Below are 14,582 nucleotides of genomic sequence, written 5' to 3' on the forward strand. Positions count from 1 at the left end.
TAGTTCTCGTCATAGTTTGCAACAACCTTATTAGGGACCATATAAAGTTGAAAGGAGAATCGATGAAGTTTTCACTTTAAAAATAAATTAGAGCGAAGTCAACGTTTCTGCACACAGAATAAATCCCTATTTTTTTAATAATTCTACAGAACCTGGTTTGCTTTCTAAAACTCAAACAATGGGGTCAATTCATGTGACGTAAAAGTCACATGTCACGTACTTCTTGCGCATGGCATTTAAGTTTTATCCGCTCCGCTTTCGTCGATCAGTCTGTCATTAACGTTCTCCACCAAGTATGAAGCGGATTTTTTGTTTACATTTGAAGTTATAATTTTTGAATAATTTTCTTTCCTCTTATTATGTGTTAACAGAGGAAATACTGGTGTGCTGATGGATGCATGCTTTAATGCGAAACACAAGAGTGACTGTCATGATAAAATGTTTTCTCATTTTCCTTTCAACAATCCTGACTTGGGTTCATAGCATTGGTATAGATTTTTTTCAAGCCTTCGAAGTCGATGATATGCTCCGACCATTTTGAAGACTTCATTCCGTGTGTCCATTTATTAAATATAGCTGTTCCAGTAATTTGTTAGAAAAACTCGTCGAAGAAAAAGAAATCGGTAAGCGATTTGCCACCAAAAACAATCAAACAAAATCGTGAGTGAATTTCTAATTTACTTTATTCACATTTGACGAAATTTGTGATAATTTTGAATATGCTTAGAAGGTTTTAAAATGTTTACATGAGTATTACATTGCATTTTTTTACAAAATCTTATCTAAATTTAATTAATGTAAGTAAACAAGCTCCTGTTGCAAAGATAACAACTGCTATAATGCTAAACTTAGGTGGAAGTGAATATTACTAGTTTTCTAATTAAATTTGCAGATTTGGGATGGATTCAAAGTGAATTTATATCAAACAACTTTTCTATTGTTAAAAATGAAATGTCAATAGTTTATTGCATATAAACTGAAATTGACTGTTATCATAATATCCTGTTATAACACTGTGCCCCTAAGTGATTTCTGTTTTAATAAATAAAGGTCTTTTCATTGAAAATCAATTTCCATATCAGCATTTATTATATAATTTTTATTCCATTCATTGCTATATGCACGTTTCACTTTCTTTCTTTCTTTTTTTTCTATTTCTATAATATATCAATTTTGAATTATAAAATTCTGTGAAAGCATAAAAATGTTTCTTTCAACTCTTCTTTATATCCTATTTAACTTCTCTCTCTCTCTGTATATATATATGTCATGACCTTATTCTTGTTTATTAAATTTACTGTATTGTATGTTTTTGTTTTATTTTATGATATTCATTCAATGCAATTTTTATCAATGTAACTTTAGCATTTAAAAAAATTTCATAAATGTTCTGCTTTAAAAGTATACTGTTCAACATTATGTTTTTATTAGTGATAAAAAAAACTGTTCTTTAGTATCTAGGATGTTTCTGTTCAATAAAATTGATTTCATCATTTACATTGACATTCTTGTCATACTGTGTTTATATTATTTCTAAGTGTCTAGAAAAATAAATGTTGATAAATAGTAAACAGTTTTTTTTTTTAGTTTTTTGAATTAGTGAGTACATTGAAACATACATTTGATCATATTTTTTCAAATAACTATCACATATATTTTATATATATATATATATATATCTCTATATATATATATTTGTAATGTGTAAATAATAATTATGAAAGCATGATTTTGTTTGTTTTCCTTTAATGATTTCTACAAATTAAAATGAAACTATTTATTCATAAGTTGCATAGATTTAAAAAAAGGTATCCATACCTTTTAAATTTCATAATTTGGAATTGTAAACATAATTTATTCAAAATATACTAATTTGAGTTTCATGTTCTTCCTTCTGAGCAAACTGAAAACATCAAAGTCTCAATATTTATAAAAGTAATTACATAAGAAAAAAATATAATAATTTTATTAGTAAGCATTAAAATATTAACTTATCTAAGACTAATAATTATTTTTAAAAAGAATTAACTAGGGGAACTATATTCATAAGATTCAACATTCAATAATATTTAAATAATATGTAAAAAAGAACATATGTAATTTTTGAAAAACACTGCCATAGTCATTTGTCAAAATGTATCCTTTAGATAAAAAAAGGGGGGTGGGGGGAAGGAAAGAATAAAGCGTCACCAAACGAATTGAAAAGCGATGTTAATTAATTATGCAAAAACAATAATTCCATTGAAAATACTAATTAAAATTTTAATATAAGAAATAAAATTATATAACTAAGAAAATTTGGAGAAAATCATTCAAAATAATATCTTTGAAAAAAAAACACCCAGAAGTTTTTAATAATTGATCGGCTAGCGTAATATTTACTAAACAATAGTTTCGTCAACGTTATCGGCAGACATCACGACATGCGCAGAATGGTTGAAAATTGAACAGAAGCGGTTTGTTTGGTACCTGACATGTGACCGTGAATTGACCCCATTGTTAAAAAGGATTCAGTAACTGTATCACATACACCAAATTCAGAAACTTCTTCGAACAAGCAATCGGTGACAAAAGAGTGAGATCTGCTGCTCCAAAACTAGTGACAAGATCTGGACGTCTGGTCCCATTCCATCTCGTTAAAAGTGATGTTTCTTCATCGTTCGAGTAGGGATGGGGGGAAAGGAAGGGAGCACTGAGGTGTAACGAAGAAGCAAAAATAAACTCACGCTCAATTTAAAACATTTTATTATTGAACTTAGATATTGCTTGACAACTGTAGGAACAGGTTTTGAGTAACGCAACTCATCATCGCAAGTCATTGTGGTTCACACGTAACTAAATATTATAAATAATTGTTAATGTTTTGTATTTGTTTAATTGTTATAATTATTCATATTTGTTTTTGAAGTAATTGCAACAAAAATATTTTATATATTATTTTGTGTTAAATGAAACTGTTTTTCTGCTGTTGCATCTGATAACGAGGATTATGTTGTAAAAATAAATAGAACGAGTGAGATGCTCGCTGTTACTTGGATTTGACATAGTCTGTGTTTTGATTTTAATATCTTTAAAACACTTTCAGTCGTTGGTCGTAATATCCTTAAATAAGAAATGTTTATTTTATGTATCGAGCGTTTACAATCTGCACTTTAAAACACAGAGTCATACGCCGATACAACTCAACTCTGTTTTGATGCTTTACTTTAGTCCGAGGGATTTGATATACGCATTATCGTTACTTCTGTTAATCTTCCATTGTATATTTAATGGCATGTAAATATTAAATGTTTACGTCGTCTTACTTTTGATTAATTCATTTTAATAAGAGCATGCCTAATGTATGACGGCACGACTTTTTAAGTTTCCCTTCAGTAATTACAAACGGACCAGCTATTCTTAGAATTACAGAATCTTTGAAATCATTCGAAACCGCATTTCACGATAACTGGAGCTATTCACAGATAGTGTTTGCAAGTGTGAAGTTACTGCTTGGTCAGCAGTATTAGTAATTTCTTGACTTCAGTGACTTCGCACTGAACAATACCTGTATCCCATGAAGATATTTTCTTACTGCCTGTGACGTGACTTCTATTGGTATTTAGTCTGTTGGCGCCATCTGTTGGTAGAATATAGAACTAAATTGGAGATTTTAAAGAAATAACACTTTTTTTATTTCAATTTTTTCAGAAAATGCTTACTCCAATAAATAAATTTAATAAACGGCTTCTGAAAAAAAATCAAAAATAAAACTTTTGCTCAAATAGATAAATTATGTCAATCACACGTTATTAAAATTAATATTAATTATAATTAGTAAGTTTTTATTATTAATATCGATTAACAATTGTTAATTAAAAGAGTCATTAAAATAACAATTATTTCGAACGAATATTTAAAAATAACAACAGTAAAAATATTTGTTATTAAAAAATCGTGGATTATGTATCTCTACATTATTCAAGCCGTCAAGTATTTTGATATCTACTAATTGTTAGCTTTTCGCTCCTAGTGGATGACAGCTAGAGATAGGAAATATCATTTAGTTGAAAGCACCATTTTGACCAGTTCGTTTGATGTTGTTCGCGAACGACCGAATGGGCGATTAAGAGCCTACTTATTCGTTCAAACGAACGAAAGAGTTTATTCATTCGTTCGCGAACGAAAGAATTGTACTCTTTCGTCCGAAGACAAACGATGCGGCTCTTTCGTTCGTTACGTGTGACTCACTACATTACTGACCAAACTGATATTTTCCGGTTCTATGGAGTATGGATGATAGCCATAATCGTGGGAGAAATTTGACAAGACTCATGCACAATTATTTTTCTACATTCTCGGAAGTTCTTTGTGATTGAAGTGTGTGGGTGTGTAGTATTTCGCACAAACACCATAGAGATGAATATATACTCTCTGACCAATCCTATCTTCCCCACCCACCCGCATTTTCTTTTTGAGTTACTGAGCGAAAGTGGATTTGTGATCTTAATTGCTTTTCAATTATTCCATTGCTTTAGATGAGGACGAAAGGCAAGGGATTTTTTATTAATAAAATCTAAATGCATGCTCAATAAATAATTTTTTTAACAGAGTCTTTGCATGATCATTGGTGATCCCAGATAAATTTTTAGGGCGAGGCTCTTAAAATGTTGTTTACTCGTCATCTATTACTAAGTATATATATAATTCATTTTCTGAGATACTGCATTCCTATTTATAATACTACTAATTGGCTTTAAAATATGTTATAATTTAAAAGGAACTAAGAAATAATTTTGTGCTTATCTACATTTTTATTTAACACAATTAAAGGAAATCTTGGCCATAGGAATCTGTAGTTTTATTTTTTGTTACTGTTTCTCTGAATTTTCTTTTCATCGAGCATATGGTAACAATAGTATCTGTATGCTTAATCTGTGACTAGGGTCCCCTTTTAAGTACGCAAGGGAAGCCACTTTTATGCGCTATTTTTTATGCATGATAAATATACATCTTTATAAATATTTTAACATGTTAATATTTATAAATATGCAATCTATAAATTGTGTGATACAAAAATGATTCAAAACAGTGAAGATAGACCATCTGTAGTTACGTATGAAGTAACTGAAGTTAGGAATAGATTATTCGGAATTTAAAATAGATTTTTAATAAAATAAGATTAATCAAAATTTTTAAATTTTACTCACTAACTTCGGGACATATTATTTCACAAAACTATTCTGTGCCACTTTAAAATTCAAATAATATTATAAAACACCATGATTTTTTTAATATCATGACATAATTTATCAAATAATATAAATATATTAAAAGTTCCATAATTTACAATAAATTTTGCGTTTTCTTTGTGATACTGCATACCAAATTTCATTCATCTGGCTGATTTTTATTTATTTATTTATTGCTGGGAAGGATTTGATAAGGTATAAAATGAAAATATTCCTTAAACTCATCAATTTTCAAAAAATTTGGCGGAGTTACATTTTTTGGCAAATGTATTTTTTTTTTTTTTTTTTCAAAATTTGGTATGCGAGAAAATAATAATTATATCATTTTCTTCTTTCTTTCAAAAAAAAAAAAAAAAAAAAACCTTGAAAAATAACTTTTTGAGCTTCTTTTTCTCTGCATTTCCCAGCGTATTCAACCATAACAAAAAATTGTCGTTTTCCCACCGTAATTATATACAATACAAACAGATTGAGAACATTTATACATATAATAACCGCTAATAGATATATAGAGTCAGATATTAGAACATAATATGTCATCTATAAAAATGAGAATTAATCAACATTTGACATTCTGCGTTTTCCCTTTTCAATGTGAAATAATAAAAAATTGAGCATCTGCTTCTAAGTCTATAATTTGATATAGAATTTACATACAAAAAGAAATAGATATCATATCAAAAAGTTAATTACTCGAAAAAAATTTCTGACCTATTTCATTAAATCTGTTCAATTAAATAAATAGCGCTTTTTATAGGAAGAATAACATTTCTCTCTTGATGTAAATGATGATTTATGAAATTGTAGATCAGAAGAAAGTACGAAATAGTTTCTTACTAAATAAAACTTGCGTGCATGTTTAAATAAATATACTTTTGTAACTGTAACTATTTTCGTTGGCCCTCTAGCGGCCGATAGAATGGACAGGCAGTCCAAGTCTTGGAAGCAAGCGTAAAACATGTCCCCGAGAAGCATTTTAATTCATATATGTTAAATGTTATTGTTCCGTTGTAAATCATGTCGTTTTATGTCATTAAATATATTTTAACTTAATTGGCTTGATTTATTGATTTTAATCGTCTTCCCTGACAGAATTTAAATTTTGGCGCCCTTACGGTCACACTTTTGGAATCTTTTTTCCCCAACAATAGTATATTGTAAAAATAATTGATTGTAAGAGAAAAATATTTTCAAAAAAATTCTTCAATATAATATTTACATTGCATCTAAAAAATAAATTCCTTCATCTTTTTAATTAGTAGCAAATGTAAAAATAAATTTTTCAAATTGCGGAGAAAACATATTCTAATTCTTTTCGTTCTGAAGTTTCTTTCTTGAAAGAAAAAGTTTAGGAAAAATATATATGTTACTCATTTGAGAGTAAAAGGACAATGCTTGAATATTATTATTTCGTAGTAAAGTTAGCTTCCAGATATTTTATTAAGCGAATGAATCAATTCATTTCACTCTCTGTTGCAGAAAAAGTGATACAACTTATTTTGACTTGCCAAATAAATAACATATTCAGCTAACAATGCTTGTAACTTAAGAAAATTCAATAGACCTATTTTTTTCAAAATCTTACCTTGAAAACCAAAGAATATTGAAAATTTTGATTTGATATATTTTATTATTGTTATACTCATTTCATATAACACTTTTAATATGAAACATTCCTAAAGCAAATAATAGATTTACAAGCAATATTTGAGTTCTTATAAATTACTTTTTCCCTTTAATTTCGCATTTTCTGCAAACATTATTTTTACATTGCAAATGCAATATATCTGCAAACGTATATTCTGAAAACAAATTTTCATCAATCTATAAAAGCGAACATATTTCCCCACCCGGGTTCAATAAATCATCTCAAGTCCCTTACTTAGAAACGATAACATCAAAGCAAAAATACTTTAGCCTCCAATGGCATCAACACTCCCCCCCCACGTGCAACCCTCCAACTCATCAATTAAATGATGGAAAGAAACAAACAGAAATAACTGAGGTAAACTTTCTATCATAGTCGTTTTATCTATCAAGGTCAACTGCCCTTCTTTTGCCGAGCGACATTGCGACCCCTCCCCCTAATGTTTTCTTTCTTACTCTTCTTGTGTACAAACTACTACCCCTGATAGATAAGGCCTGAAAACTTACGTCACAGAAAGTCGTGACGTCGCCCCGAGAGGTTACACGAGCGGATGTGAATTGGGGGACCGAGGGAAGAATTTCACCCTCATCAAGTTTACTGATAAGAAACGAACTCTTCCCTTCCCACGCCATTTTTTAGCCAGTGGTTCTTCTGTCTTCTAGTAAACAGGAAGCGCCTTTTCTTATTTGCAAGAAAAATCATATGGATTTACTAAAAATAAGGAATAGAAATGCCTTTGATCTGTTGTATTCCAAACTGTAATGGAAATTATAAGAATGGCTCAAGAGTAAGTGTTTTTGCCTTTCCTAAAAATGAAGAGCTTAAAAAGAAATGGTTCGACGCAGCATATTAGGGTAAGCTCATTTAATTATTTTAAAGTAATGCCAATTGTTTCTAAATGAAAAATCATTTATTCTCACTTTAGAAATTTAACAGCTCAGTAATATCCCTTATTCGAGATTTTAATCAAGTGCATTATAAAAAGAATTATTTCATAAAATGCTGTAATGTAGGCAGTATTATTGTCAATAATAATTATAATACTTGAGTAATTATGTTTACATGCTCTATTTACTATTATATCTATAATTACGTTTACATAGTTAAATTTTATTATATAACATAACGATAAAAATCTGAGATTAAGCAAAATAAAAACTCTTCGTACTTATATATTGTTTTATGTTGTATATTTGTTACTGTATTTAAATTAAACATTGAAGGAAGTCAATATTTACGAATAATTTCCTTTACTGTAGGTCTGTGAATTACATTTTAAAGCAAATGATATTGAAAGAGAAACTGGTACATAAACTAGTAAAATAACATTACGATAAATACCTTTGGTGCGTGGTTTAACACGCATTGCCAAATTTACTTTAAATTAAAGTATTAAACATTTTTACTTAATAAAAACTGCCAGCCATTTAAATAACAAAAATATATTTTAATTAGAAATTAAATTAACAAATATATATCATGATACATTGGCCGTAATTCCATCTACCAGCACGAGGCAGAAGTTCTAAGCCATCTGGTGAAGGCAGGAAGTGAGACTCCGTATCCGTTGGAGAGCAAAGTTCATCTCCAAAGGCATGATTGATGCTTATCGCCAACTGGCGAAACAAACAGTCATTTATCGCCTGTTTGGCCGCTGCACACTCCCTCCGCAGTCTCATTGGAAATGGACATAACGACGTGGGGGTCGAACTTGTCGCCCTGTGCGAGTTGTTTGTCTTGCTGGAACGACGATGGATGCCTTAGCTGGAAGTGTCTTGGTACACTCAGTAGTAGAACTTGCTTCTTGTTTGGCTGGTGGTATACTGGAACACTCAGGAGGAATAATAAAAGCAGGTTTCAGACGGTCTATAGAGATGGTATGGGAAGCTCCCTTGATCTCGAGATCAAACGTTTTCTCTCGTCTGACACGAACTTTGTATGGTCCATCATATGGTGCTTGTAGGGGTTTACGCACACCGTCGTGTCTCACAAATACATGTGAGCACTCGTTGAGGTGAGGATGTACAAAGATAGTTCTTTGTCCATGACAGGAAGTTGGAACTGGTCTCATCGTTGCAAAATGGTGTTTCAAGTCCTCCACGAGCTGCTTGGGTGATGCGTCTCCAGGAGTTGGATCGAAAAACTCACCTGGTAGTCGCAGAGACTTGCCATATACCAGCTCAGCTGTCGTTGCTTGCAGATCCTCTTTGAAGACGGACCGGAATCCGAGTAACAAGGTGGGCAGTGCTGCAGACCACTGATCTGTGTTGTAGGCTTTCAAAGCTGCCTTTAATTGGCGGTGGAACTCTTCGATCAAGCCATTGGCCTGAGGATGATAAGGAGAAGATCTGATCCTTTTAATTCCTAGTAGCTGAGAGAGAGCACGGAACAAATCACTCTCAAACTGTCTGCCTTGGTCAGTAGTAATCCTTGCAGGACAACCAAATCTGGCTATCCAGTGCTTAAAAAATTTTTGTGCTACTGTCTGTGCTGTCATGTCTGGAATTGGTACGGCTTCTGGCCATCTCGTGAACCTATCTATCATTGTTAAACAATAATAGTTTCCTTGAGAAGGAGGTAGAGGGCCAACAAGGTCCAGGTGCACATGTTCGAACCTCTGCGATTGGTCTACAAATTTTCCTACTGGGGTCTTAGTATGGCGAATTACCTTCGATTTCTGACACGGGATGCAATGTTTAGCCCAATTGTTGCAGTCTTTTCGAATGGAAGGCCAAATAAAACGCGATCGAATTAATTTTGAAGTGCTGCGAATGCTAGGATGAGATAAATTATGTAGTGATGCAAAGATTTGTTGACGAAATGATTCAGGAATATAAGGTCGAGCTGTATCTGTTGATACATCAAAATAAATGGGAGTTTCGCAATTTGGAAAAGCAATTCTTTTAAATTGTAATGTTGCAGAATTATCGATTAAATTTTTTAATTCAGAATCAATTTGTTGTGTTTGTGCAATTTCGTTATAATCTATGGGATTTGGCATGTTTATTGCGTTTATCCTCGAAAGTGCATCTGCTAATATATTCTCAGAGCCTTTTATGTGGTGAATATCGGTGGTAAACTGAGATATAAAATCTAATTGTCTAGCCTGTCTCGGAGAGCATTTGTCCAAGCGTTGTTGGAAAGCGTAAGTTAACGGCTTATGATCCGTAAACAAAGAGAAATTTCTAGCTTCAAGCATATGCCTAAAGTGTTTGATGGCGGCATAAGCTGCTAATAACTCTCTGTCGTAAGCGCTATAGTTTCTTTCAGCTGGGGAGAGTTTCCGAGAAAAGAATGCGAGTGGTTGCAATTCTTCATCAAATAATTGAGACAATGACCCACCGACTGCAAATTCTGAAGCGTCGACTTGTAAAATTAATGTGGCATCTGGTTTTGGATGTGCCAACAAAACAGCATTTGCGATTAATTGTTTACAATTTTGGAATTCTTCTTCCGCTTTATCTGACCAGTCCAATTTCGTTTTATCATTCTTTTTCGCTCCTTTTAAATATGAAGTTAAATGAACCTGATGTTTTGCTATATTCGGTAAAAATCTACGGAAAAAATTTAAAAAACCTAAAAATCTTTGAAGATCTTTTACTGTTTTTGGTTGTGGATATTTGAGAATCGGTTCAACTTTATGGGGTAAAGGTTTAGTGCCCGAACTAGTAATTAAATGACCTAAGAAAGGAATTTCTGAGACGCCAAATATGCATTTTGAAGCATTTATGGTTAGTCCATATGTATTTAATCTCTTTAGTACGATTCGTAAATGTGCTTTATGCTCTTCTTGGCTGGAACTAAATATTAAAATATCATCCAAATAAACATAGCAAAATTTAATATCTCCCAGGATTTCATTCATGAATCGCTGAAAAGTTTGTGCTGCCCCACATAGTCCAAAATTTAAGAATGGGAATTCAAACAGTCCAAATGGTGTACAAACTGCGGTTTTTTGTATATGATCCGGATGCACTGGTATGTGAAAATAAGCACGGACTATATCAAGTTTCGAAAAAATATTTTTTCCGTGGAGTGCATTGGAAAAATCCTGGATATGGGGTGTGGGGTAACGGTCCGGTACAGTACAGGCATTTAATCTTCTATAGTCACCCACAGGTCGAAAGCTGCCTGAGCTTTTGGAAACGACATGAAGGAGAGATGACCAAGGTGATTTTGATGGCCGGCATATGCCTTGGTCCATCATGAACTGAAACTCTTTTTTGACGGCGTCATACATTTCTGGATTTAGTCTTCTAGGTTTACTATGGAAAGGTGGACCGGTTGTTTCAATAAAATGTACCGTATTATGTTTAACAGGTTTTAACCCAAATGTTAATTTTGTTAATTCTGGGAATTCTTCCAAAATTTTATGGTATGCTGATTCACCAGAAATAAGTTTTAGAGACGCATAATCTGTTGATTTTGAAATTATTCCGGATTGGGTAAATTTAGTTACATTATCAATAAGTTTGCGCCCTTTGAGAACTATTAATAGGTTAAAGGTTTGTAAAAAATCGGCCCCTATTATTGGAACAGGCACATTAGCAATTAAAAATTTCCATGGAAAATTTCGCCTGAGACCTAAGTCCACATTTAATAATTTAGATCCATAAGTATAAATTTTGGAGTTGTTAGCTGCAAAAAGTTGCAGAGAATCAGGTTTTAGATTTTTTTGGTTTTTGTTGAGTGGTATGCATGAAACATCAGAGCCAGAATCGATCAAAAATTTGAAATGTGATCTCTTATCAAAAACATACAAACGATACGATTGCGCGGCTGCCGTCGATGTAGGTTGATCGACAGCCGCTATTGCGAGTTTTCCGGATCCGCGTTAGTTGAGTACGCATATGGCGTTACGCACTTCAGTGCCTTTTCTCCGAAACGCGCATGATAATAACAGAATTTTCTCCCACGATCACGCGAAAAACTGCGCTGTTTGTTTTTCCGATGGAAAGGGCCTCTGCTTCTGTCGCGGGAAAACCGCTGTACCTGTTTACTTAAAGCGGCGATTTCGCTTCGGAGTGCAGTAAACTCATCCAGAGAGGAAGCTTTCCGCATGGCATTACTTTCCACGCTTCGGCTTACGGCAAAGACGCTACTATCTGTTGAGGAAATACGGACCTCGGCAATTTTGTCAGCCATGTTGGCCAAATTATCCAGGAGTTCAGAACTTATTGATAAAATTGCCTGCATTTCTGACGGTAGTCTTTGCAGCCATAAAGTTTTGAGGAAATCGTCTTTTATGCATGTGCCACCACCGAGTTCGCGCATCTTTCGAAGTAACTGCGATGGTTTATCGGCGCCTAAATGTAGTTCCGAAAGCAGTCGACGGATTTGTTCATTTTCCGAAGCGGAAAATTCGGCTTTAAGTCGAGTCTTTAATGCATCATATTTGTTGGTGTCGGGAGGTGCGAGTAAAATATCACCTACCACTGTTAAAGTTTCCGGATCAATAGTTGCAATCAAATGATTGTATTTTGTAAGATCATTGGTTATTTTAGCTAGAGCGAAATTGCTTTCCACTTGAATGAACCATAATTTTATATTGTTCCTCCACAACGGTGGTATTTTCACCGAAAGATGGGACACCTGCGACTCTGTCGGAGCGTCAGAATTGACAGTTTCGTTTTCAGAATTAAGCATTTTTGGTTTCTCCTTGTGGAAAACTAATAATTTTTACAATATTTACGAATATCAGAAAAATTTGATTATTTAAATACATGTGTTTTTAAAAAAATGTAGGAGTTAAAAATCATAATAGTAAACATGGTAGCCAAAACGAAAGTAATAAGAAATTAATACTTCGAATACAAAAAATAACACGAAAAATAATTCTGAATATAAATAATACGATTTCTTCGCCAAAATAATGGGGAAATGAAATTTTGACCAATCACAGAGAAATGAACAGAAAATTTGAGCACATACCTGGTCCTTGATGCATTACTTCTAGGCACAATAATTCAAAATAATCCATTACGAAAAGTAATTGAAGAGCTCAATCACCAAAATCTGATTTGAGCATATTTTAAAATTTTGAGGCTGGACTTCACAAATTTTAGAAGAGTAAAAAACGAAAGTACCGGGTCACCAGTTTGGTGCGTGGTTTAACACGCATTGCCAAATTTACTTTAAATTAAAGTATTAAACATTTTTATTTAATAAAAACTGCCAGCCATTTAAATAACAAAAATATATTTTAATTAGAAATTAAATTAACAAATATATATCATGATACATTGGCCGTAATTCCATCTACCAGCACGAGGCAGAAGTTCTAAGCCATCTGGTGAAGGCAGGAAGTGAGTCACTCCGTATCCGTTGGAGAGCAAAGTTCATCTCCAAAGGCATGATTGATGCTTATCGCCAACTGGCGAAACAAACAGTCATTTATCGCCTGTTTGGCCGCTGCATACCTAAGAGTAAACAAAATAAAAACATTCCGTACTTATAATTATATATTGTTATGCTGTATATTTGTTACTGTATTTAAATTAAACATTAAAGGAAATCAATATTTACGAATAATTTCTTTTACGGTAGGTCTGTAAAATACATTTTAAAATAAATGATATTGAAAGAGAAACTAGCCTATTTGATTCGAAATCAGGAAAATTATTAAGTGCCCCTCTTAAATATCCGAGACTAGTCACTGGAGCAATTCCATCTCAGAATGCCAAATTGTGCCTCTGACATGTCATCTTCAACATTTAATAGGGACAATCCAGAAATGAAAAAGATGAAATTAGAGCAACAATATACAGAAAACACTCTCCAGGAAAGCATAACAGAAAGAAAAAAAAAAAAAAAATGCGATAAAACAAAAGAATTTATAAATCTTGTAACACCGCATTTCTTTAATAAATTTGAAAAATTTCTGGAATATCATTCATAAAGAAAACAAAATTTTATACTTGAATATTGAAACTGAAATGATGATATTCTGCTCATTATTTTATTCAATGGCTCCTCATGCATATAAATTTGTCAGAAAGTCTGGTCATATTTTGTTACCTCATCCTGTAACTTTGAAAAATATATGCATACTTATCAACACTTGCCCTCAGTCAATAAATTTATACCTGAAAGTCTAAAGAATTTGGGATTGCAATATGAGTTTCCACACTACAAAGAAACAGCAGAATATATAAGAATAATAAAAAGATGGTGGGATATTGTTAATGTAAAAACTCCATTCAAAGATTTATTTGATATTTTTTTGAAGTGTCAATAGAATAGAATACTGCTATATTCACTGTTTCATGAAATATTATTTTTATTGCTTTCTTGGAGTTGACGCCACGGCAAACATTCATAAAACCGTTTTCGTATGGAATTATTTTGAAATTAATCAACAAAAACATTGCAAGTGTATTTTTATATTATAATTTAAAAATTTATGTACTATATGTGAAAAAGAATTTTTGATATTTTCTAATCAAAAATATTTCACAGCAGATATAATTTTTAATGATTTAGTGAATGAAGTACAAGTACATGATTATGGAGAAGGCATTTCAGGACATAAACCAGAAAATGTTTATATATTGGTAATTTGGTCTGCAGTTAATGCATTATTGAATAATTAAATGATAGTTTGAAAAGCTCTTCTAAAACCGGAAAAGAAAGAAAACTTGATAAATTTAGTAAAGATATTTCTAACAAAGTAATGATAAAGTATATAGTTAAAAAAGTAAGCT

At 32.1% G+C, this 14,582-nt stretch overlaps 1 protein-coding gene across 1 annotated transcript in view; it reads right to left on the bottom strand.

The window, feature by feature from the left end:
- The window catches only part of LOC129958702 (ATP-dependent RNA helicase DDX19A-like), a 90,361-nt gene extending 77,101 nt beyond the window's left edge, over nt 1-13,260 (bottom strand). The window contains exon 1 of the mRNA XM_056071351.1: nt 12,811-13,260. The gene's annotated coding sequence lies outside the window, so the exon portion shown is untranslated. The remainder of the gene's footprint in view (nt 1-12,810) is intronic.
- Nucleotides 13,261-14,582: the final 1,322 nt, after the last annotated feature.

This window comes from Argiope bruennichi, chromosome X1 (assembly GCF_947563725.1).
Source record: "Argiope bruennichi chromosome X1, qqArgBrue1.1, whole genome shotgun sequence".
In the NCBI taxonomy this organism is placed as follows: Eukaryota; Metazoa; Arthropoda; class Arachnida; order Araneae; family Araneidae; genus Argiope; species Argiope bruennichi.